A 26936-nucleotide genomic window follows, 5' to 3' on the forward strand; every position below is an offset into this window, starting at 1 on the left:
AACATTCCCCCCTACTAGTTGACTCTAACATCCCACCTTGATCCCGCCAAGCAAGAAAGCAATACCTGCCACATCTTTTGGGATTGCCCATGACTAGAGAAGGATGGGGTTGATAAACTAGTGGCCCTTACTTCATGTCATAATTGTGAGTGTGGAGGACAGCATCTTGGATGGTTCCTACAGTGGTAGTCTGACTAATCTCCAATCCTCTTCCACTGCATAAAGAACCATTTCACCTCCTTGATCCCAAAGAAAGCAAATAACCTGGTAGTGGAACTCCTCTACCAGAGAAGACTCCCAGCCAATGGATGCATCTCCTTGTCCCTACCTAAGATTGAATCTAAACAATCCAGAGGGTCGGCTGTATCAATCTGCACAACAAGGTTCTGACCACCTTGAAGGTCTTGAGTAATGCTGTCCCTCCCTCTTAATGCTCTCCAGGAACCAACTTGGATGCTAGTTCTCTCACCCATCTCAACCAGTGCATGGAGCCTGAGTGCTCATATTCTTCCAGATAATATAAACCTAAGATGATCCCTATCTCTTGTACTATGACAAATACAGCAGACTTCAGCAAGATTTTTTCATTTCCTGTTGCATCCACTGCTGTGAGTTGGTCCCATGGATTGCTACCTACAAACGGGTAAAATATTCAAAGAAGAAAAGAAAAAATAGAAGAGCCCAGAAAGAGGTTACATGTGCCAATACATCTAGTAACTTCCTGAACAAGCAAATAGGAGTCTCATCCTACCCTTCGTGTTAGAAGGAAGACTTTTTGGAAACCATTTCCAATACCGAGGTTCTTGATAAAATTGCATTCATATTCTCGAATACTTCATTTAAAAATTCATGCCAAGCACAAGCAAGATTCTCGAGTATATAGCAAAGAAAAATTAAGTATATATCAGTGTCACCTTTGTTCCATTGGAAAAAAAATATGGAACATTCTAAACAGTCTGTTGTACAGGTTGGGTAGGAAAACCATGCAATGAGTTTTTAATATTTGCAGTAAACAGTTACAAATACAGTTTCTGATGAGATGCTAGCAGATCACTCAAGATTTGAATACTCTCCCTATTTAGAAAATAATTTCCTCCCAAATGGAATAACCCACTGTGATCTGATTAAATTAGTGTCCCAATATTCACAAATAACATCAATACATATAAATCCTTGACCTTGTTATGCATACAGTTCCCTCAGGTCATCTGCAAAGGCCTTCCTTGCGTTTTCTCTTTTCAATTTCAGGGTAGCCGTTACCAGACTAGACTTTGGTGTCCATGGATCTAGTGAGATCTTGATTTTGGATGGAATTTCAAACTTTTCTAGTTTGGCCGATTTCCCGATCTGGTGCACAACATTAAAGCGCATGTGAATTTTCAAAGAATGGTGATGGCATGCTATTCTTCATTTCCATTCACTAAATAGATTCCACCAACAAATGAAGACCCACCTTGTGCAAGGAGTTGATGACCTCCTTTACCGCTTCCTTCTTCGAGCAAAGATCTGAAAAATCCTAGTATTCAATGCCTTCCTTCTGAGCCCAGTTCTCAACAGCAATCTGTGATGCAACTACAATAGCTACACAATTGCTATGGAATGGATCGGCATGCAACATGATGTTGTCTACATAAGGGCTTGCTACGAGGATTGCCTCAACCTACAATTTGTCAAAAGAGAACACTGATATCAGCTGACAAAATAAGTGGAAAATGTGAGCTTTCTAAAAAAAGCTGGACATGAATTTCTGATAAAAAGATTGCCTTGCCTTTCCAAGAGATACATATTCCCCATGTTGAAGCTTTACAATATCTTTTCTCCGATCAATTATCTCCAGGCAGCCATCTGGATGAAACTGTCCAATATCTCCTGTATAGAACCACTGTAAACCATTCTCATCCACCTTCACAATGCAAGCACCTGACCACTTGTGAGAGAAATAAATGTACAATTTCAATCCAGTCAGTGAAGAACACGATTTCAATCCAGTCAGTGAAGGATACAGCAAAATGGAGAACTTACCTTATAAACTTCATCTGTTTTAGCCTGATTCTTGAAATAGCCAAGAGTCACAGAAGGCCCACCAATTACTATTTCACCCCTTGGCATTGGGCTATCTGTTATTTTGTAGCCTCCCTCCTCCCACTCAACCAACTGTTGAAGCAAAAAAGTGCAAATATCAGAATGTCTCTCAACTCTACAAAATTCCTTGTTTACCCATGAATAAATTGATTCGAGGGTACATCCCTGCAAAGAGTAAAGGTGAGAGAGCAGGCATGAAACGGATGCAAAGTGGGATGGGTAAGACTTATTTTGTAGCCTCCCTCCTCCCAGTCAACCAACTGTTGGAAGCAAAAAAGGTGCAAATATCAGAATGACTCTCAACTCTATAAAAGGAAAAGACAAATTCCTTGTTTACCCAGGCATAAACTAATTTGAGGGTGCATCCCTGTGAAGAGTAGAGATGAGAGAGCAGGCATGAAAGGGATGCAAAGTGGGGTGGGCATATTTTTACCCCTTCTCTCATATTACTCCCCTCTCCCTTCCTGTCAAGGCCTTGTAAACTTTGCAGGGGCTTCGCCACCCCCCCTTCCACACTTCCTCCTCCCACCCCCCACCCCCCCTAATCTCTCATATTACTTCCCCTCCCCCTTCTTGTCCAGGCCTTGAAACATTGTGGAGGCTTTGCCACCCTCCCCTTCCACGGCTTTTTCCCCGCAATCCCCCATCCCAAACAAAACAGGGAATTAAAAAACAAAGGTTCCTGTGCTGCATGTCCATCTACCCACAATGCTACGCAGGTGTCAAGTCCCTGATCTCTCCTCATTTGCAGGCTCACAGGTGGGGCACTGACCCTATACAGAAAAGTCGCAGCCTACCATGTGGAACCCTATTTTAATGATACCATTATGAGTGAGTACGACAAGGAATGCACAACAGAGAGAGGGGAGAGGTTGGTCAATTTGAGCAGGATTTTTTTAGCACCCTTTGAGAGGATGGCTATATTCAGTTAAGAGAGGAGCTGGAGAGGAACACAGCAAAACAAAGACCCCTCCTCTGTGGAAGACTTTTTCTTAGAATACTGATCTGCAAATTCTTATCAGAGATCCACAACTTAGTTGCCGTATAGATGATAAAATTGGGATATATTTACAAACACTGACCATACAAGGTTTCAAATACAGGATGTACAAATGAGGGGCTTACTAACAATTCTAGATGTTCCATGATGGATCTATGGGTCTAATGAGCTGGACAAGTAACTATTAAATGTTAGACAAAGATATTCTAAATAACTCCAGCATTTTAAACATCCAACATAATCTTTTCAACATTACCAGAAGCTCTATTAGTATTTGTAATGTCCTTGGACATCAACATGTATCCCATCCCCAATGAACCCCAAGACCAAAAATGTTCCATGTAATTAATATGTCCCAAAGGGGAACACTCGTTAATTTCCCATTACCATACCTTAATGTAGCAATGCGGGACTGGTGGGCCAACCCGACCAATAGAAATATCATCCCATTCTGAAAAGGTTGCTCCAGCACAAGTTTCAGTGAGACCATAACCCTGTCCAATAGGTGCCCTGCCAGAAAAAGAGTAAAACTTCCATGAAGATAAAAGGATACTTTTACTAGGATTTTGAAAACATGCTAGAATTCTATTTAGACAGCTTCCAAAAAACTAGCATAACTGGCACAACAGGCAACTGTAATAACATGCCTCGCAATGGTAACCTCAAAATGACAGTCTAGAATGAAAAGGTCATACTATTAAATGGAGTGTAAGCATTTCTTGTGAAGCTTTGCTTTTTATTACAGATTTTGACAAGCATTGTGACACTTGTAAAGAAGGATCCATGCACAATTGACCTGGCATGCGAAGATGGTTACTGAGATTAAAATATTTCTAATCATAAATTATTCCACTTGTCAACCCCAAAATATCTAATTTATTTGCTAGATTATATTGCTTGTCTGTCCCCATGGCCTCCAAAAGATCTGTCAAAGAGATTTAAAGACTTGGCCTGACACTGACTCTTTCTTCTTGGGCTTTGCCTCCTTTTTCTGGTCCGCCTTCTTTCTTCCTACAATCTCACACAAGATGTTGAGGATGATCACAATAGTACAAATTTCCTCCTCTTACTCTCATTGTTTGAAGACTTGCCATCTCCTAAAAAAATACTTAAGCCTTACTGGGTTTGCATTTGCAAAAGCAGTAAATGCTTTATTGTTGCCATCTTACCCTGCAACTTCAACCTAGCTTCCTCCTGGAGCAACAGAGGACAAACCTCCTCTACATCATGGCTGCATATGATCTTCTTTGCTTCTGGATCCCAGAGACAATAGCCCATCTCTCCACTTTCACCATAACCCAGAAAGATACATTTCCTAGACTTAGGATCTAGCTTCTTTCGAAGCTCTTTTGGCACATGTGCATATGCCTCACACCCAAATATACGCAAATGAGAGTAAGAGGGCTTCTTTCCACTCCATGCCTCTTCAGGAATACCACCATCCAAACTCTTACTAGGTGATCTATTGATCACATGTACTACAGTCTTTATTGCCTCAGCCCAAAAACCACCAAAAAGACTTGCATTGGAAAGCATACATTGCAACCTTTCTTGAATGGTATGGTTCATCTTTTCTACAACTGGATGTTGCTCTAGAGTATGAGGGGATGTGAGCTCCCTCTTAATCTCATGTGTATCACAGAAATGCTAAAAATCATGAGAGAGATACTCTCCACCATTGTCAGTCCGTAGGCATTTAAGCATTCTACCTGACTGATTCTCAACCAAGGCCAGCCATTTCTGAAATACCTGGAACACATCACTCTTTTGAGCTATAGCATAAGCCCACACTTCCTAGTTGCATCATCAATGAATGTCACATAGTATTCAGCCCTGCCTAATGACCGTGTAGGCATGGGACCACATATGTCTGAATGCACCAAATCAAGCTTTTCAAACTCTTTCTTTCCCCTTCTTTTACGGGATGATTTAGTCTGCTTCCCATAGAGACAGTGCTCACAAAATTCAAAATCAGAGAAACTCAAATGTGGTACATAACCCAAACAGCATAAGAGTTTCATTCCATTTTGGCTCATGTGCCCCAACCTGCAATGCCACAAAGAAGTGCTTGGCTGCTCGGTTATTGCAACAACATGATCAAATACCCTTGATACATGTAAGGGATACAAAGTCCCACACTTGGCAACCTGGCCAAAAGCATAGAGCCCTTCTGAATTTTCCAACTCTGAAAGCCAAAAGTGGTGTTTTAACCAGCATCATCTAGCTGACCCACTGAAATAAGACTCTTGGTCAACTTAGGCACATGTCTCACATGTTTAAAAATAAATACAGACCCATTTGCAACAGAAAACTTTATGTCACCTACTCCCACTATGTCACATGCATAGTCATTTCCAAGATGCACACAACTTGTCTTTTCACTGTCATAAGTGGAGAACCATTCCCTATGGGGAGTAACATGGAATGAAGCACCAAAATCCAAAATCCAATCTTGGGAATATGCATCATTTGAAGTGATAAGCAACTCTGCAGATAAACTAGACATGAAGACAACGTCATTGTCACTATCATGTGTGACTGCATTGATCTCCTCGATCTTCACTTTTCCTTTGTCCTCCCTTGGACTCTCTTCATTTTGATTTGCACCCCAATTTGCATTCTTTTTCTTATCCTTTTGCTCTCTTTTCAGTTTGCAGCAATTCTTTTTCATATGGCCCTTCTTGCCACAGTGGTAACACTCAATGTTCCGTGCCCTGGATTTGCTACGAGACTTCCCTCTTTCTTGGGACTTCTCCCTAAACTGTGATCTGCCCCTTTGCACATTTAAGGCTACATCCTGCTTGTTGCCATCCATAGACTTCCGTCTAATCTTCTCGGCCAACAAGCTACCCACAACATCATCAAATTTCAGTACTCCACCAGGTGCAGAGTTATTGATAGTTGTACAGAAGGTATCCCATGAGGATGGCAATGAACATAAGAGAAATATTGCCTTAGTCTCCGCATCAAAAGTCATCTTTTGAGCCTGAAGCTGGCTGAAAATAATATTGAATTCATTCAAGTGAGAAGCAATGGAGACCCTTTCCTTCATCTGTAGCTCAAACAACCTCTTCATGAGGTAAACTTTATTAGAGGCAGTTTCCTTTTCATAAGTGGCACACAGTTTCTTCCATAAATTTTTTGTAGTTTGCTCATTTACTACTGTGAAATAAACTGACTCTGCAAGATGAAGTCTAATAGTAGATTTTGCTAATGCATCCAACTCATTCCAATCATCCTCAGACATATTTGTAGGCTTAGCTTCAATCCCTACCAAGGGTTTAATCTACTTCTTTTGAATAAGCACATCCCTTATTTGTTCTTTCCACAAAGAAAAGTTTGTCCCATCAAACTTTTTAATGCCAAAAAACTCCTTTTCAGACATGGAAGAGGATGCCATGATGCAAATGAAGCAAAAATCCCAAATGCTAGTGTCTACAAGAGAGAATCACACCAAATACCAGGTGCACCTAAATGTGTATGCCACAATACAGTGAAATATCACCAAAACTCATGTCTCAAAGCATCTGACTCATGTGCATATACTATGCATCCATATGAGCAAATCTGGCCCAAAAGAAAATGCCAACTGCAATGGCAATCCAAAATGCCAATAAGTGCCAAATGACTCAAGCATAAACACTGTCCACTGGCATATGCATTAATAGTATCTCATCCAAGAGAGCATAGCACTATCAGTGCATCACCTGCAATGTGTCAAAGCTGTCCCTCAGCATAAAATAGCATCCATGTACAAAGCATCCATAAAAATAGCATCCCACAAGGCAATTTGGGGCTATCAGCACATCCAATAAGGACCACAATGCATCCAAATGGCTTATAAATCATCCACTACAACCCAATGCACACCACAAATGAGCACACACTACTCAAACTACAACCAGAGTGATCTTCTGCATAAGATATGCTCAAGAAATCATAGTCCCATGGTAATGACCGCTACTGAAAATACTCGGGGGGGTCACTATGTATAAACCCTCTATATCACGTGCGTTCAAGGCCTATATTAAAAGTCCCTTATCTTAAAAATTTTCATTAATAAAATGTACCCCTTTTCTATACAAATCTGTAAATTTTTTCCAAAACTATTTTAAATAGTCCCTTATGTATATTTATTTCTGTAAATTTTAGAAATAAAAAAAATCCTTCTAATGAACTCACGTGATAGGGTTACATATGATGAGTGACCCCCCCGAGTGAAAATAGAACCTGAGATGCCTCAAAACATGGGTGCCATTGCATAATCGGACTTAGCAAGAAAATCTGCCAAATATCTCTCTTCTACCGAAACTCCAAAATCTCAACCGATGAGTGAGAAATGGGAGTCAACACTTATCCACTACCATGTGGCATAAATCTAAGGTTTCAAAACCTTAGAATGAAAAATGCATAATAGAGAGACAAAATCGAATACACAGAGATCTATAACTCTGAAAATACTCTACCGAATTGCATAAGAACTGACAAGTAGGGGTTTTTGGGCGTCTGGAATGCAATGGGACAAACGGTTTTGGAAACCGTGGTCTCAATCACTGGCTCCAACACATGGACTAAAAAACGTTTTTGGAAATAGAGCTATTTGTAAACTCCACCGGAGTGCAAATGATGAGCAACATAGAAGTTTTAGGACCTCTTGAGTCCACCGGAACTGATAGATCTGCAAATGGTTGCTCCAAACTTGAGTTCCAACACCCGGGCAGAAAAACGTAGAAACCGACACAGTGAGTCAGAAATCCAATGAAATGATCCTAGATTCAAGAATGAAGGTATTTTCAAGCTCCTAAAGTGAAGTAGATACCAAAAGCAAGCAATAGTTGCCTCTACAAGTTAATACATAGTCTCTGTCATCGAAGGGAACAGGAAAAAGCTCAAAAAAACGACTTTTTCTTTGAAAACACTTAACAGGCTCTCAAAACCACTTCGCAAAACCAAAGTGACTTTTCCAAAGTTCCTCCAAGGTCTCTACACACTCAGATGCAAGTAAAGTCACCCACAAAGCTTCCCACAGAGCTTCTACTTCCTCCCATAGAGCTGCTGAGCTTCAAGCATTCATGCACGCTCAGCTAGATCACCCGGGCTCTGATACTAGTTGAGAGTGCTCTCAACAGAAGTAAGAATGGAAGAGGGAGAGAGTGAAATAGAGAGCCACACAAGTTTGGGTGGGTGCAGAACACCTTAATCTTCTTTTCCATTCATTTATATATGTGTTTGAGTATTGTACATAACTGGGGTAAAGGCACAGTGACCTTTAACCCCCACATGCCTTGAAAAATATGTACGATTTTAAGATTTGTACATATTTTTCATAATATGTGAGGCCCAAGGGGGGGGTCTTTTGGATGAGGGGGGTTAAAACAAAAAATACATTAAAATATGAAAACCCATCTCCTTTCAAATCAATGTAACTTTTTCATGTGTTACCCAAATTTCAAGGTGTAAAGACATATTTGTGAAGCTCTTTTAGTGTAGAATAGAACCATCTTAATTTGGATAATTTCTACTCATGGCATATTGTTAAATTCATCTCATACTAAATATTTTGATAGGTTTTCTTATGAGAGGGAGTTGCCACCCTAATGCCAAAGGCTGCACGTACCACATCTTAATTAATCTGGTAGTGGGACGCTGCCTACTACATCTGACAAGATGCCAACGTTGGCGTTGTTGTATGCTGGGAGGAATTCTGCTAGCAGCTTCATGTCCAGTGGCATGAGAGACAGTCTACCACTCTACTCAAGCCAGTAACTCTGAGTGCATCCTCCACCGCTAGCTTTTTCAATGCTACATATGCTGCCATGTATGGTAGTGGAGGGTGTAGTCATGGCACTCGTACACGAAGCGCGAGTGCACAACGGATGTGACTAGTTCCTGGAGCCATGCTTCTGTAAGTGGTGAGTGTCTTTGGGAGTGCACAACCTTATACTCGCATGCTGATGGCACCGGGGTGCACTTTCTTGATCTTGAGGGAGGCGTGCCTACTATTTTTGTACCCTACTAAATGGCTTGCCAAGTGGATACTTCTTCCCCTTGCAAATCTTCTAAGGGGATGGAATCAGAGGGAGGTTCTTGTGTAACACCTCGTAGAGGGGGTTGGTTCTTGAGGGACTCCCTGGCTATCCTTAGCGACATTTATGTTGTGTTGGACTACTCACAGTAGTAGTGTTGTGTACTCAGTACCTTGGGGTTAGCCTGCTTCATTTAGTTTGTCGGCAAGTTCTTGTGGTGTTGTATCTCAGGGAGACATAGGTTCCTATGTTGTTGCCTTTGGAGCCTTCACAAATTTGTTGCACCCTCGACTTTGGGACCCAGGCAACCCTCTTGCCTTGGTTGCCCCAGTGGTGGGTCTTGACCAATCTTTTGGAGGGGTGTGGGTGGATGTGGTGGATGAGGTGGTAGCGCAGGCTGGCAGTGTGGTCTGTTACATCGAGCAGATGGTTTTGGAAGATATGTTCCTGAGGCGACCGATACCTTCTGTGCTTCTTGGAATTCCTCTAGGAGTTGGGTCCGATTGAAGTGACGTTAAGAGCAGAGGATAGCCTCTTGTACTTGTTGTTCACACATTTCCTAAGCTGGGGACAGTGGCAGTGGTGGCAGTGGAATGGGAAATGGCACTGGTTTACCCCACTATGGCTGGCTTTCTTTCCCCTTTGAGCTAGGACTTTTGGTGGGGTGTTGGAGGTGGTTGGGGTGTCTGCTCCATCATTTTGTGTAGCTTCATTGTTGTGGATTGGCGAGGGCAAAATTGAAGAAGTGGACTTGGCCCACACATCAAGAATACTGCCATTCTACCACCATTGGTGAATGAAGTAGTCTTGGCATGCCAGTTGATTTGACAGTTCATGGTGTAGCACCAAGTTCTTCCCAATATAATCTGTTCTTTGGTTGCTTCGGTGGGGAGAACATAAAATCATATATCCACTACTTGGCAAAGAACTGCTAGACTTAAATTCACAAAACCCAAAGTTTGTAGGAGTTGGCCATTTATAGCTCTTACTGAAGTGACGGTTAGGGTTAGGGGCACCTATAGATTTTCCCATACCTCATGGGAGATGAAGTTGTGGCTCGCTCCTAGATCCACGAGTGCTTTGATGCACGTGCATGAAGCCTGCAGTTGAACAAGCAACTCGAATAGCTCCACTGTTAGCCCATCCATCAGATGCATCTGTTCAGTCATTGCCTTAAGCAGTGTCATTTGCTTATGTTGTTAGAGCTTAGCATTGTAGATTCTGGATTTCTCGATGGCTTGGCATTTCATCCTAGCCACCTTGGCCTTGAGTTCTTTTTCTCTATGCACAGCTTTTCCTCGGTTGTTGACTAACTCCAATGGACGTCAGAACCTTGTGATGACTTGTTCATATAATAATTTGGCGGTGGATCTCACATTGGCCTTCACCGTGGCTCTTCCTTCTACCCACTTCATGAAGTAATCAGTGGCAAGGAAACTTGTTAGCCAACTAGTAGTGCCTAAACTTCTTAACTGCATAAAACATGGTGAGACCTTCCCTCTCGGTTGTGGTGTAGTTAACCTCGACCTTGTTTAGCTGGCGGCTCACAGAGTAGACCTAGTAATCCATATCATGTTCTCCAGGTTGGGTTAACACACACTCGATGGCAAATTTGGAGACATCAATATGGACATGGAATATTAAATTCCAGTCGGGTGACCTCAACACTGGTGCAGTGGCTACTAGATCTAGTTTGAGGTTTCAAAGGATGTTTGGGTCTCCTCGGTCCACTCAAAGGATACTAGCAGTTTGTATAATGGGCAGTCTATGTTCGCATATAACAAGATGAATCTCCTGTAATAGCCTGTGTTGCCAGTAAATCATTAGAGTCCCTTAGCATTGGTGGGGGGTGGTAACTCCAATATGAGCTTGATTTTATCATGGTCCATAGAGATTCCATTCTGGGATACTATGTGGCCAAAGATGACACCATGTTTGATTGAGGTAGTTAATAGAGCGAGCAAGAAAAAGCGAGCAGGCCCAATGAAGCGAGCGAGTTTTTTCACAATTCCTCCGATGAGAACAACTTTGAAACCAAACTTACTATAGCAAGATGTTGTCATAATAAGCATACCAATAATCAAACTTACAATCCACCCTATCTTTCACTTGAAGAACATAAACTAATTACCAAACTCATAACATAAATGACTGTTGAAATACCACTGCACCCGCAAAATGCACTAGACCAAAACTTTCCAAATGTGTCCATGGTTCACCACAACAATTATCAGTCTATGAACAAAATGGTGCTTTAAACCATGTTCTAATCCCCCTGACATTCAACATCAAGAAAGTAGTTGTGTGCATGTGGTTTATCTAATTGACACTCATCATATCTCTTGTCGGCTGTCATGAATCTTGCCATTTTTTCTGCATAGCATGGCAACAAACTATAACAAGCACCCATAAATGTTCACTATCTACCATATTATAAAGATGCTAAATAACACTTTCAAAATCCTCAATTTTAGCATTCAAAATATATAATAAAAAAACTCAAGACCAGTAGGGATGCGTCAATTTTAAGAGCAAAAACCTATGAGTAGGTTTATTCGAGCGTGTTTTTTGAGAGATTTAAAAAATCGTATTTTTTTAGGAAACATGGTTTTTACACTTTTATTTTACTAGAAATTAGATCCCTTTATCATAAAAATATATAGACTAGTCACTCATTCATTTTTACATAACATCAATTTTCTTATTCATAGACATTCTTTTGTACCCCTATTATCACCTTAAAAAAGTGTTGAAAAATAACTCCTTTAAGAAACATCCCTCATAATCACTCTCATTGTAATAATATTATACATATATAATTACTTATTAAACACTTTAGAAGTTTAAATTACTATAAATATGTATTAACTTGGGTTTATATATCACTCTCATAAAATACATGTAATGTTTAATACTATATATGCAAGATTTTCTAAAATCTAACCCCATTGATGTGCTCAAATGGGATTTTCCAATCAATTTGAGTGGTTGAATGACTATATTTGGACATTGGATGTGAAAGTTGTCGCTTTTAAAAGTGTTGTCCAAGGTAGACCTACTTCAAAGGGGTTTCACTGGCGAAACTACCTTGATGGTTTGCTTCAATCAGTTTTCTTTGGAAAAACCCTTTCATGAAGATAGGTTGAGAGAGGCTTTTCAATGTCACCTCCTCTTAGGTAAAAGTTGTAAGAAGGATCATAAGGGAATTTTCATAGAGAAGTCTACTTTGCATGTGGGTTTCTTCAAAAGCCATCCCATTATGTTCTCACCATCCCCAAAGATTCACGCAAATATTTGTGTATAAAATAGGCATTGATATAGTACTTTGCATATTTCTAAGTAAAACTATGTTTTCTTTTGATCCATTTTTGCCATATTTTTGCAGAGTTGGAAGCTTTTTTTTTCCTTTGCTCAAACATTCGGAAGATTTTGCTCAGAAAATGCTCATCCCCCACCAGTAGCATACTACTCATCAAAGGGGTTTGTGATAGGTTCCACTCTCTCTTTTTCCCCCTCTCCATCATGCTCTGACCTAATCTGTTTTCCAGAATGATCTGCCACAAGTGGCTCAACAATGCTAGCCATAATACCGTTGTCTAAATCAAATGAAAAACAAGGCTAGTTGTTAGCCGGTATATGGCTAATCCAAGAAAGAGGCATTGGGAGGCAGTTAAGTGCATCATGAGGTACATGAAGGGTACCAAGGAGATGTGCATCTGCTTTGGTAGAGGAGACATGCGTGTACTTGGGTACACAGATTCAGACTATGCAGGGCATGTGGATAGTAGGAGATCCACTTTTGGTTATGTGTTCAACTTTGCAGGTGGTGTAGTGTCGTGGATGTCTCACACACAAAAGTGCATTGCTTCGTCTACCACAGAGGCTGAGTATGTTGCAGCCACAGAGGGTTGCAAGGAGGCTATATGGGTTGATCAACTAGTGGGGGATTTGGGGATTCATACAGGTGTACCGACATTGCATAATGATTCCATGAGTGCTATTCAGCTAGCACGGAATCCGATCTTTCATGCAAAGACCAAACACATTGAGGTCAGGTACCATTTCATCAGGGAGGTACTTGAGGACAAGCACATAGAGCTTGTCAAGGTCCATACAGATGATAAACCTATAGATATGCTGACGAAGAGTCTACCTAGTCAGTGGTGTGAGTATTGTCATGTATTCATGGGCATTGGATAGTATGCTCATTGGTTGTTCTCCCTTAAAGGCACATTGTCCTTTAAGTGGGAGGTTGTGGGGGTTAAGGGTCACTGTGCCTTTACCTCGGTTATGTACAATACTCAAACACATATATAAATGAATGAAAAAGAAGATTAGGGTATTCTCCACCCACCAAAACTTGTGTGGCTCTCTGTTTCTCTCTCTCCGTCTTCCGTTCTTGCTTCTGTTGAGAGCACTCTCAAGGCATATACCTTATATTTTGTTGGAGGTGGGACATGAAATTTTCATATTTTTCCCTTGCACATTTGAAATTTTTAAAGGAAAGCCATGCATATTATATATGGACCTTGTCCGCCCATACCCTAGATTTTGGACGAGGGTAGTAACATATTACACATTGAGTTGGAGCCCCAGGCCTTCATCCTACCAACCATCGATGAGAAGTACTTCACAAAGAAGAAGTTGGATGCCCTCAGCAAGGTCGGTCACTATGACCGCCAGAAGATCAAGGCTGACTCCAGTTCACTGCCATCCACAATCTAGAGGTGGAAAGGCCAATAAGAGCCTTGCAATGGCTCACACAAGTCAAGCACATGGACCATCATCAGTCCATCATGTCAAATATCCTACTGCACTTGGTGTAGCCCCAGGACACCAATTGGGCTGACTACTTGTATAGCCATATGAGGGATGATCGCAAGACACACGGGAAGGTAATCAACAACCCCATGCTATACACACCGGTCCTCTACCGCTTGTAGCAACAACATCCACCAGTCGGCTTCGAGCTAGCCAAAAAATCCACCATAGGGCCAGTGCAGACAGAGCCTGATGAGGAGAATGCCCAATGGCACTCTGGTCAGTCTTGTGCAACCAAATCCAAGTTGGATCCGAGTCAACTGCTTGCACAATATGAGGACCACTAGATGCAAGAATTCATGCGCCAACAACTGTGACTCCGACGGGCGGATTCTCAAAATAAGGGAAAACGGCTTCAAGAGGAGCCCATTCTCATTAAAGACCTCTAGGGTGATGAAACAGTCACCATTGGCATCCACCTAGGTGCGGAGCCACACCGAGCACTCCGACTGTGCCCTATGTCTCAGTCTCCACAACCCCCTAGGAGACCACATCCTTTGCCACTGGCACCTCTTCCTCTCCATGGGTAGGCCTAGCATAGGCCTTATAGTTTTGCATGCATCCCAATATAGGGCACCAAGTGGCTATAGCCAGATGTAGGCAAAACAGTTATATCAAGTGTGGACTTGATGGAACAACACCTCTTTGACGCCATGGCACAGCTCCCATAGGTCACCCTCACAATTTTGTAGAGGAGGCTGGAACAAGCCTCACAGCTCTCAACTAGTCTCTTGCAGGCACAACTCTCCACACATGACAGCCAATCCGTAAAATGGTTGCAACCCAAACCATAGGCCAAGTAGCAGTACAAAGAGGGGAGGAGTACTAGGCAAAAGTTGAGTAGCTCGAGCTAGATCTTACAAAGCTCAAGGATGACCTTGCTACAAGTGAATCCTTGATCCAAATGCTCATGGACCAGGTTGACAAGGTGAAAGCAACATTGCAAACAATGATGGAACGAAAAGCATAGGCAGAGGCACAATATGCTTGAACACAGGAGCACCAAGAACAATCTCTAAAGGATCTCTTGGCATAAGAAAGGGAACTTATGCTTTCCCTCCAAGCATAGAATGAATGTCAGCACACCCCCAACCAATCATAGGAGATGATTGGAAGACTGGGAGCAACATGAGTTCTAAATGTACAGGGAGGTGGTCTCCGCATAGTTTGCCACATACACACTTGCACCACGCACCATCCCCCAGACCCTGTAAATGCACTTCGATGCATTCCACCACAAAACCTCATCGTCCACTTAGATCTCACTACTCCACTTCTTCCTAACACCCTCTAGACCATCCTTCACCATAACCCTGACCATTGTCGCCCCCCATCTTAGCCATGTCATACTTCTCCTTAGATCTCCAACCCACTTCTCTATCTCTTCTCTACCCCTCTGATCTCTAGACTCTAACTACCCACCCCATCCTCCTCAATTTTCAAGCCTAGTGCCACATCATCATGGAGCCCTTAATTATCCCACAAATGATGAAGTGATTGTGAAGATTGTGAAAGAGAGGGAAGGAGTCTCACTTGCGGCTTTCTCACATGCACAATGGGGGAATACACACAAAGGTGGAGGCTGAAAACAGTTTTCCTCTTCTTAGTTGTGTAAGCCAAAAGAACTCAAATACAAAGAAATGGAAGAACCCTATATGTGGGTCTCAAACCAAACTCAACTAACTAAGGTGGCATACTAACTGAGCCACAAACTAGAGTAGATAAGGATAGCTGTCATCCAGCTATTATTCGTGGGCGGTATACCAACCGCATCTCCAGCTAACAAGTCGGTGGACATAAATCCATAACAGTCACCCTGGCATATCGCGAGTGGAGCTCGATATCTCAACACTCCCCCTCGAGCTCAATCCCAAATCCTGCACACCAAGCAGGTCTCTGAACTTGCGCAGCTTCTCTGCGCCCAATGCTTTCGTGAATATGTCAGCTACCTGATCCTCTGTGCTGACATAAACTAGATCAATAAGACCTAGTAAAACCTTCTCCCGCACATAGTGATAATGCACCTCAATGTGCTTTGTTCTAGCATGAAAGACTGGGTTCTTTGCCAAATGTATACTGCTCATGTTGTCACAATGACCGGCCCATCTGATGCATATCATAAAGTAGCTTATGCAACCAAGCTACCTCACATGCAGCCATTGCTGCACCCCTGTACTCAGCCTCTGTGCTCGACAAGGCAACTGTAGGCTGTTTCTTGCTGCTCCAAGTGACTGTAGCACTCCCAAAAGAGAACACGTATCCACTGGTAGATCGTCTATCAGAAATACTACCAGCCCAATCAGCATCAGTGTATCCATGCAACTGTATCCAAACCCCAGCCTCATAAAATAGTCCATACTGCAATGTGGACTTCACATACTTGAGTATGCGTCTAGCCGCATCCAAATGTGGTTTCCTTGGAGCCTGCATAAACTGACTTACCAACCCAACAGCATAGCTCAAATCTGGCCTGGTAATAGTCATGTAAATCAAACTTCCTACTATGCGTCTGTACATAGTAGGGTCTTCCAGAAGCTCACCTACATCTGTGCTCAGCTTCACATTCTGCTCCAAAGGAACTGAAATAGGCTTACAGCCTATCATCCCATATTTGGACAGCATGTCCAATCCATACTGCCTCTGCAAGAGCTGTATCCCACTTGGTGATCTAATCACCTCAATGCCCAAGAAATAACGCAGCTCTCCCAAATCCTTCATCTCAAACTTCTGCCTCAATAGCATTTTCACATGAAGGATATCTTCATCACTATCACCTGTGATGATCAAATCATCAACATAAATGACCAGCAGCATAATCCCTTTCTCTGTTTTTCTCACATAGAGTGAGAAATCTGCCTTGGAAATCTGAAAGCCAATAGTGACAAGATACTATCCTATCTTGTCAGACCATGCTCTAGGTGCTTGCTTCAAGCCATACAAGGCTTTCTTCAACCTGCAAACAAACTCAGGATGAGTAGCATGAAAATAACCTGCTGGCTGCTCCATAAAGACCTCTTCTTGCAAATCACCATGCAAGAAGGCATTCTTTACATCCATCTGATGTAAAGACCATCCCTTTGATGTAGCCATAGCAATGGCTGCTCTTACGGTTGCCATCCTTGCAACCGGGCTGAAAGTTTCTTCATAATCAATGCCATATGTCTGTGCATACCCCTTGACAACTAATCTTGCCTTGTATCTATTCACAGAACCATCTGCATTGTGCTTGATCTTATAAACCCACTTACAACCAATTGCAGTCTTGCCTTTAGGCAAAGGCACCAATTCCCATGTAGCATTAGCATCCAAGGCATCCATTTCTTCATCCATGGCTTTCTCCCATTTTTCATTTCCCATGGCTTGCTCAAAAGAAGTGGGTTCTGGTTCCTGTATCACTTTGACCATATAGGCATAGTGAATGGCTGTAAATCCATCATATTTCAACCTATCCACAGGATACCTAACCCTGGTAGACCTGCGCAAAATAGGCTTTCTTCCAGGTGCTCTCAAAACATTCCTGGTCTTCCTTACTCCAGGTGTAACAACAGAAGGAATACCCAACTCATCATCAATGCTTTGTTCTGAGCCACTGGATTCACCATCCACACAAGAGTGACCTGCATTCACATCATACATGGGCTGATCTACCTTCTCTTTTCCTTTTCGTGATACCTGCGTACCACTCTCTGCATTGCTTTGAGGGGATTCTCCTGATCTCAATCTGCCTGTCCATGGCGAAGTATGTGAACCACTGGTAGAGGACACTCCAGGTCCATTGATATTTTGTGATTGCTGCTGTGCATTCTGTGCAGCATTACCATTTTGTGCATCTACATCAATCATCACATTTACTGGTTTATACCAGCTACTCATCTCATCAAAAACAACATCTCTGCTCACTGTGAACTTACGTGTAGAAGGGTTATAGCATCTATACCCTTTCTGCTGTAGAGAATAACCAATAAAGATGCACTTCTCAGCTTTTGGATCCAACTTGGACCTCAGCTCATCTGGCACATGGACATAAGCAATGCAACCAAAAATCTTCAAATGAGAAATATCTGGTTTCCTACCAGTATACATCTCCTCTGGCGTCATGCCATGTATTGCTGCAGTGGGAGTCCTGTTCATTATATAGACTGCTGTAGCAACTGCTTCAGCCCAATAATAATCTGGTAGATCTTTTTCATTTAGCATAGCCCGAGATACCTCTCCAATATGCCTGTTTTTTCTTTCTGCAATTCCATTTTGCTGTGGGGTATGACTGCATGAATATTGCTGCTTTATACCATGCTCCTGCAAGAACCTTGCAAACTCATTTGAGAGGTACTCTCCCCCTCCATCTGACCTTAGGCATTTTATTTGCAGGCCTGTTTCTTTTTCAACCATAGCTTTGAAAGCTTTGAAGTGCCCAAACACTTCACTTTTCTTTTTCATAAAATACACCCACAGTTTTCTGCTAAAGTCATCAATAAATGTGACAAAATAGTGACAGCCTCCAATAGATGCAGCTTTTGTAGTCCACACATCAGAGTGGATTAATTCCAATGGCTTTTTACTCTCTTGAACATGCCTAGAAAAAGGTTTCCTTGCCTGTTTCCCAAATTGACAGGCTTCACAGACCTTGTGCATTTCTGCAACCTTGAATTTAGGCAATCCTGTAACAATATTTTGGGCTTGCATTGATTTAAGTCACTGTATATTAACATGACCAATGCGTTTGTGCCAGATATCAATATTTGCAACTACACCGGTCCCATGTGCAAACATTGCTGCACTCAATTCAGGCATGTCCGCATCCAACGTAAACATCCTGCCCTTCTTCTTTCCTTTTGCTATCAAGCGACCATTATTTTTCATATCCTCAACAAAGCATCCATGAGGATTAAATCTGACGTGCAAGCCCTGCTCAACCATCTGACCAACAGAAACCAGGTTCTTGGTGATGTTCAGGACATGAAATACATCAGACAAGTATTTCTTTTTCCCATCCTGCATAGACAAAGAAATTTTGCCAATCTGCACAATAGGATGTGCAGTATCATCACCAGTCTCCACAAATCCTGGCTTTTCCATTTTCCTTGCATCTTGCATCCATTCTGCATGACCTGTCATGTGGTTTGATGCACCTGAGTCAACATACCACACGTCATTTTGTTCTTCTGCACTTGTCACAGAATTGGTCATATGCTGCACCATAAATAGATGCTCATTTCTGTCATCACCCTGCCTGCTAGAAGATGCATAATTGCCTTGCTGCAATTTTCCATTCATAATGTCATTCTGCTTTTTGTAGCAGTCCTTAGCCATATGACCCATTTTGCCACAATAGTAGCATTCAACATTGTTGTTTGCATTTTGGCTTCTCTGCCATCCACCACGGCCTCTTTGGCTCCCCCTGCCTCTAGAGTTACCACGTCCTCCTGCATAGGACTGGTTTTCTTGCGTTTGCTGCATATTCTGATTTCTACCACGGCCTGCAGATCGGCCTCCTCTACCTCTGCCTCTACCTCTGCCAGCATTTGAGTAGAAGACAGTTTCTTTTGAAGTTCCTACTGAAGAAGATGCACCCCCATTTCTCTGCTCTTCAGAAATTAGAAGAGCAATCAGCTCCTCAAAATCAGGAAATTTTTCACGGACGGCAATGGATGTCCGGAACTATGCATAATCCTTTCCTAGACCATTCAAGGTCATAGAAACCAAATCATCATCATCCACTGGCGACCCAATGGAAGCAAGTGCATCTGCAATTTTCTTCACTTTCATGTGGTAGTCATTTATGCTCAAATTTTCTCTCTGCACATTGTGCAACTCCTGTTTGAGTTGCATTTTCTTGGCTTGCGTATTTGTGCTATACATTTTTGCCAAAGTATCCCATGCCTCCTTTGGCATATTTGCATCCTGAATATGCACAATCATGGAGTCCGAAATACTGATAGACAGCCAATACATAACTTTCCTGGCTCTCTCATGCCATCCTTTGAATGCCTGCATTTCCTGTTGATTGGGAACATTAGGAAAAACAGGTTCTTCTTCATTTCCTGTAATGAATTCCCAATAGCCTTTTCCCATCAAGAAATTCGTCATTCTAAACTTCCATGCCTGGAAGTTGTTCTTGTCAATCTTTTTAGTGACAATCTGTGAAAGAAAATCAGATGCCATTACAGAACACTGCAAAATATTCTGTCACTGCAAAAAACACAGCTTTTGCCTCACACGGGCAGGATCTGCAAAACTGACAAAAGTGGTATTTCACCACACAGTCACTTCCTAGTGACGATTTTGCATCAACAGGCAACAGGCATGAATCTGCAACTCCCAATATCTCTGCACACAGGCATACGATGCAATTTCTGTGGCACCTTTCCACCGACTAGCCGCGCAGTGGTCGCACAACCAAAAACAGGGCCTTGTGAGTGCCTGCGAAGAACTTTCGCCTTCAAAACGGGCCTCGAAACGGCCTCAAAATATATTGCGCTCTCGCCACACCGCGAAGGGCGAAACAGTGCACTCTTGCACTTCTGGCTGTGCTACCTGCAGAGATTTGCTCCCAAACTCGAAATAGGAAAGCAACACTGGTCCTCTTACCAGGACACCACGAACTTGGCTTGCTTTCTTGAGCTCCTTACCACGAACAAGGCTCTGATACCATGTGAAGATTGTGAAAGAGAGGGAAGGAGTCTCACTTGCGGCTTTCTCACATGCACAATCGGGGAATACACACAAAGGTGGAGGCTGAAAACAGTTTTCCTCTTCTTAGTTGTGTAAGCCAAAAGAACTCAAATACAAAGAAATAGAAGAATCCTATATGTGGTCTCAAACCAAACTCAACTAACTAAGGTGGCATACTAACTGAGCCACAAACTAGAGTAGATAAGGATAGCTGTCATCCAGCTATTATTCGTGGGCGGTATACCAACTGCATCTCCAGCTAACAAGTCGGTGACATAAATCCATAACAGTCACCCTGGCATATCGCGAGTGGAGCTCGATATCTCAACAGTGATGCAAATTGTAAAGCCCGAGGAACTCACGCCATGGGTCTGCACACCTAAAAGTTTGCAAGCAAACATCAATTGGATGCAGACCTATGGCCGGAGCCTTTGCCATCCAATCTCAAGGGCACCTTGTGGCCTACCAGTCCACAACCTACCACCCCCTTAGCATAATAATCCTCTTCAATAGGGTGCTACAGGATCTCTAAGACTCACTTGAGTCCTTGGGGAGCAATTTTGAAACAATTCATGTAGCCTACTCTGAGGAGTCACCAAGGAAGAGGGAAACGAGGCCATCACCCTCTTTAATACAACTACCCCTCTGCTGACATTCCACCACCACCTCCTTTCAATCCCACCCAACAAGCCACCCAACCTCCTCTCCCTCAGATAAGACTGCCCGAGAATTTGTCTAATGCCTTTAACACCACCACTACACAACACAAGACCTCCCCGTCCATCTCCTCTATGGATTCGATCGACCTTCCTGACACATCCTATCTTTCTCCTTGATTCCCTTAGAGGAGAATGAATATGGTAACATCCCAAGTGACGATGTAGTCCAGCATCGGGAGAAGAAAAGGATCTGTAGAGGCCATTATCTCACCAAGCCAGTCAGTGCCAAAGAGAAGAGTGATGCATTTTTGGAAGAAGATTTTTTGTCTCAACATGACATGAAGTGATATACATCTAGGGGCTTGAAGGGGCTGATTTGGCTAGATGGGTAAATTCTAGGGAAACATGGCACCTCCTTCACACAGAAGCCTCTAGAAATGGCTCAAAATCATTCTGCAAACTACTAGAAAACATAGAGGTTTATAACTTCCACCAAGAAACTAATATTAGAAATTAAAGTACATATAGGAATGTGGCTTGAAGTGAGCTTTGTACTGATATAAGTTTCGTTCAAAACAGATAACCGGTTGAAGAGATATGGATAGTTTATTGAAAGGGGGTAAAAACTACCATAGAAATAAATAGTCATACACAGAGACTCATAACTTCTTGTCCTGGATCCAATGCAAGAAAATAATTACATGCAAGGGAGATCTTAAAGAGAGCTTTGTGCTGATATAAGATTCATTAAAATTGGACCATTGAGGAGAAAGTTATAGGCCAAATACTGAAAGGGGGTCTAACTGCTATGTTAACTACCATCTACCCATGTAGATTTCACCTAAGCAAACTACTCCCTCAAGGCTCCACAATTATCAATGATCCAATACCCCTATAATTTCCCTAAAAGAGAGGAAGAAGTTTGCATGGTGGCTCGGATGGACCATGTGTGTACAGTGAGCGGCCGAACAAGAACTACTTTAGAGACTTGAATAGAGAGAGAAAAGAACATAGGAATGGAGACTCAAGGAAAATGATAAGAAGTGACTTTCATTGCCATGAGAGTAAGACTCCTCTCAAATACACTCAAAATACTACAAACACAAGGGAGAAGAAGAGGTTTCATACATACAAGAGGGAGCGAAAGCTCCAAGACTACTCATAGAGAGAATAAACTAGAGAGAGATGGACTCAAGAGTCTACATAAGAGAATATCTACAAGAGGGAGAGAAGGCTCATGGAAGAGGCTTGAGGAGACTAGAGCTACAGCAACATGAGGCCTAATGGTGGAAGAAATGACGAACAAGGGAGAGGAGGGCTCCTTTTATAGAGATTTTGTCACCCTCCTTCACCCATTTACAATTACTGCTTTACAATTACTGCCTGTAGATTCTTTTCCCCATCAATCACATAAGCTCATATGTCACCATCCATGTCCTTTTTGGTTACTCTTGCCATGTGTCCCATCAAAAGATGCTCAAGACTCTTAAAATATTGAGAAAGTCAAGAGTCTCCCCACATGGAGCCCATAGGGTCCTTCTGTATTCCATATGTCCACATCCTCCTTATTCCACATGGGAATTCTAGAAGGATTCCTCTTGACTCCACACTCCTCCACATGCCTTCCACATGCTTGGCATGTGGCCTCTCTTATATTATTAGAACTCCATAATATCCCATACACAAATAACTCTCACCCCATACCAAGGTATTTATAATTCATACCTATGGTATTTACAATGATCCATTCCACTCATCCTCTCAATCCCATACAATATCTTAGAAAATATAAATAAGTATTAATTTTTGGCATCATTGTGGACTTGACGATCCTGCAGTAGTGGTGCCAAAATTTCTCCAGCTTTAAAAATGGGAGCCGCCAATTTGTTTGTAGACCGACATCTGCATCGGTCAGGGGCACAAGGACATCGGAGGTGAGGCTGTATCCTCCTCTCATGTGCTTGGGATGCATGTGGCACCAGTTGTCAAATGATTGTGCTATGAACTATGTGAGGGGGTGCACCTCAAGAATTTTGTAGAGGTGAGGTGGGAGCCCTCAAGCTGCTGGCACTTCCAATGGTGCATTAGTGCCCTATCTAGTAGCTCCTAAAAGGATTGCAATTCTAGACACCAATGTAGATCTTTAGGGGGAGAAATTGGTGGGGATGGTAGAGCTTTTCATTTGTATGTGGCATGGGCTCTAGCTCTATGGGGCCTACAAGAGTCATGGCATTGGTGCTTTGTACAAAATGTGTTGCTTTGAGCAGTGTGTTGAAGGATTCATCAGGGATGATGGGAGCATTGGAGGATATGGATTGGGATGGTTCGTGCTATGCGGTGGTGGTGTTGGAGGCATTAGACACTTGAGTGCTTAGGCAGTGTTGTCCGAGGGAGAGGAGGTTGGGTAGCTTGTTGGGTGGCTTGGGTAGGATCTAGGGGAGGCGGTAATGGAATATCTACAGGGGGCAGTGGTATTAAAGAGGGTGACTACATTTTTTCCCTCATCTTTGGTTATTTCCTCAAGGTATGCTACGTGAATTGTTTCAAAATTACTCACTAAGGACTAAAGTGAGTCTTGGAGAGCTTGTAGCACCCTATTAAAGAGGATTATTATTCCAAGGGGTTGGTAGGTGGTGAACTAGTAGGTTGCAAGGTGTCCTTGAGCTTACTAGCCTGCTGAGGCTCAGTTGTAGGTTTGCATCCAATTTATGTCTACATGTAGACTTTTGGGACTGCAGACCCATGGCATGAGTTCCTCGGGCTTTGCGAGTTGCATCACTACATCGTTCGCATGATAATTAAGGGACTTAGTGATGATGTGGCACCAGGCTTGAAAATTAAGAAGAATGGGATGGGCGGATAGGGTTTGGATATCAGAGCGGCAGAGAAGAGATAGGGAAGTGGGATGAAGGCCAAGAGAGAAATATGACATGGCTAAGATGGGTCGCTTACGACAGAGAATAGTTTGGAGGTGTTAGGTAGAAGTGGAGTAGTGAGGTCTAGGTGGAAGATGAGGTTTTGTGCACAGAGTGCATCAAAATGCATTTGCAGGGTCTCGACGATGGTGCGTGGTGCAAGTGTGTATGTGGCTACTTATGCAGACACCTCCCTATACATCCTGAACTCCTGCTGCTCATGGTCTTCCAACCCTGACTCGTCAGATTGGCCGGTGGCACGCTGGCTTTTGATTTCTTCTTGGAGGTAAATTGTGAGGTTCCTCTCTTGCACCAAGATATCTTATAAGGAGCATATCTATTGGTTGTGGGACTCTTGTGAGTGGGCGTACTACTGCTCTGCCTGTGCTTGCTGCTCCAGCATGGTACACAGGGCTAATTCTACCTTATCCACCTAGTCCATGAGCGTTTAGACCAGGAATTCACTAGTGTGAGGTCTTCCTTGACCTTCGTAAGAGTGAGCTTGAGCTCTTCCACCTTGGCCCGGTATTCTTCAGGTCGATTTAGTATGGCATGGCCCATTGCCTATTGTCGACTGGTTTTCATGCACTGAGAGCTGGGCTTGGATGAGATTAGAGGAGAGTTGTGAGATTTGCTCTTGCCTCCTCTGTAAGATTGTGCAAGTGACTTGCAGCAATTATGCCACGGCTTTAAAGAGATTCATCTCCATCACGTCTGTGCACGACAACTGCTCAGCCATCATGTGGCTATAGCCTCCCATTGCCCGATACTGGGGTGTATTGCAAAATTATATGGCCTCTGTTAGGCCTACCCATGGCATGGAAGAGGTACCGGTGGTGAAGGATGTTATCTCATGGGGGCTGGTGGAGATTGAGCGTTGTATGAATTTGTGCAACTAGCGGTCCTCATATTGGTTGAGCAACTGACTTGTTTTTGGTTGCACCCGAGTTACCTGAGTGGCACTTGGTATTGTCCTCGCTTCTTGGACCTTGTTTTTGTCTCTTCTTCCTCGGTCTATATGGGACTAGTCGCGGATTTCTCAGGGAGGCCAAAGCCGATTGGCAGATGCTGACTTTTCAAGTAATAGAGGATTGGCATGCACAACATGGTATTATTGATGACATCCCCATGCGTGCTGAGATAATCTCTCATCTGGCTACAATAGTAGTTAGCCCAGCCCATCTCTTAGAAGTTCACCATTCTCAATGGCGATGACCAGGTGGGGTAGGCCTACTTTTATAGAATTCCTATCCCCCCGACTGGTAGGATACTAGTATGGCAACGTTCAGTGCTGAACTTCGATGGTGATGGTCGGTGGAGAATATTTTGGCAACGGTCAGCATGAACTGTCCAAGGCCATGATCGGTGTGGTACTCGAATGGCAATAGGGTGGTGGAGTTTGGGATGGCGATGAGCGGCAGTGTTTTTCTTTAGCATCAACCAGTGGGATATCAAGATTGCGATAGTCAAAGTCGTAGTTTTTGGCGATGGTCCATGACATTGTGCTTTGATGGCTACAACCGGCACTGAACTTGTTTCGCGAGATGATTGATGGGGTAGTGATTGTGTAAAAAGAGAGAAAAGGAAGGGAGGGTGGGGGAAAAGGGTGATGGGGGAAGAGTGCACTAGTGCAGTGCAACATGAGGGTTAGGTTAGTGTGCAAGAGCATGTACACTTCCAAGAATGGACTCTAATCACCTGGTGCTGACCGTGTGCATGGGCGGTGTGTTTGGCAAGGACTAGTGGGCTGCAGATGCATCAGGTGAGATGCCTATCGTACTGACTCACCTAGACCTAGACGCGATGATAATGATGAATGTGGTGGAGGCAGGCATCATACTACAGCATAGCAAGTAAGGAGCCATGTAGAGCATGTATCTAACTTTTCCTTTACCATTGACGCTAGGGGCACTTTTGTATCAGACTCCATTGTTGTTGTGGGGTCCAACTTCTTTGGAGATGCGAGCTTTTGTGAGTCTACCTGTGGGACCGCCCGACCCTTGTATTCATGAGTAGAATAGTGCCCTTACCTTCGAGTGTCCATCCCCAAGGGGAGGTTCTTGTGTAACTCTTTGTGGAGTAGAATTTGGTTCCTACAAAGTCCCTCGACCGATGGTGGTAATACTCGTGTGAAGTAGGACCGCCCGTGGCACTAGTGCATATTCGATACTTGGAGGCTAGCCTATTGTGTTTAGCTCATTGGTAGGTTCTTGCAATGTTATATCTCAGGAAGGCATAGGTTTTTGTGGTGCTTCCTTCAATGCCTTCGAGGTTTGCACTACCTTTTTCTAAATCTAGGTGACTTTCTTGCCTTGGCCACCCAAGCAGGGGGTGTTGCTCGAAGTGTTGGCGGTGTGTGGTAGTGGAAGAGGCAGAAGTGTTGGGCGTGGCTTTCTTCGGGTAGTGAATGTGTTTGGAGGAAGCATTCTTGAGGTGATTGGAGCTACTATTCAAAGGAAGTGTTCTGGGCATTGGTTCCGATCGAAGTGACATTGAGCACAGAGGATAGCATCTTGTGCCTACAGCTCTCGAATCTCTTAGGTGAAGGATGGTGGCATTGGTCATGGGGCAATGGCATGGGTTTACCATTGTGGTGGGCTTGCTTCTCCTTTCGAGCTGGGCCCTTGAGCATGGCATTGGTGGAAGCTGGTGCTTCCAATTGGCCTTGCTGCATTGCTTCATTATCCTGGATCGGTGAGGTTGGGGCCATTGGTGAGCGAAGCAGTTTGGGCGCACCAGCCGATCTGATAGTTGATGGCAT

The 26936-nt window shown here is 43.1% G+C and overlaps 1 pseudogene across 1 annotated transcript; it reads right to left on the reverse strand.

Annotated features, from left to right (window-relative positions):
• Positions 1-1005: 1005 nt before the first annotated feature.
• LOC147888501 (long chain acyl-CoA synthetase 8-like) lies at positions 1006-26936 on the reverse strand (annotated as a pseudogene). Its single transcript, XR_015542980.1, has 7 exons — positions 26762-26936; positions 4039-4093; positions 3475-3592; positions 2023-2154; positions 1769-1903; positions 1454-1660; positions 1006-1347 (listed from the first exon to the last, which is right to left on the reverse strand). The product of XR_015542980.1 is annotated as a long chain acyl-CoA synthetase 8-like (transcript).

Source organism: Dipteris shenzhenensis, chromosome 21, assembly GCF_047967505.1.
Source record: "Dipteris shenzhenensis isolate YYH24624 ecotype China chromosome 21, Dip_SZ_1.0, whole genome shotgun sequence".
In the NCBI taxonomy this organism is placed as follows: domain Eukaryota; kingdom Viridiplantae; phylum Streptophyta; class Polypodiopsida; order Gleicheniales; family Dipteridaceae; genus Dipteris; species Dipteris shenzhenensis.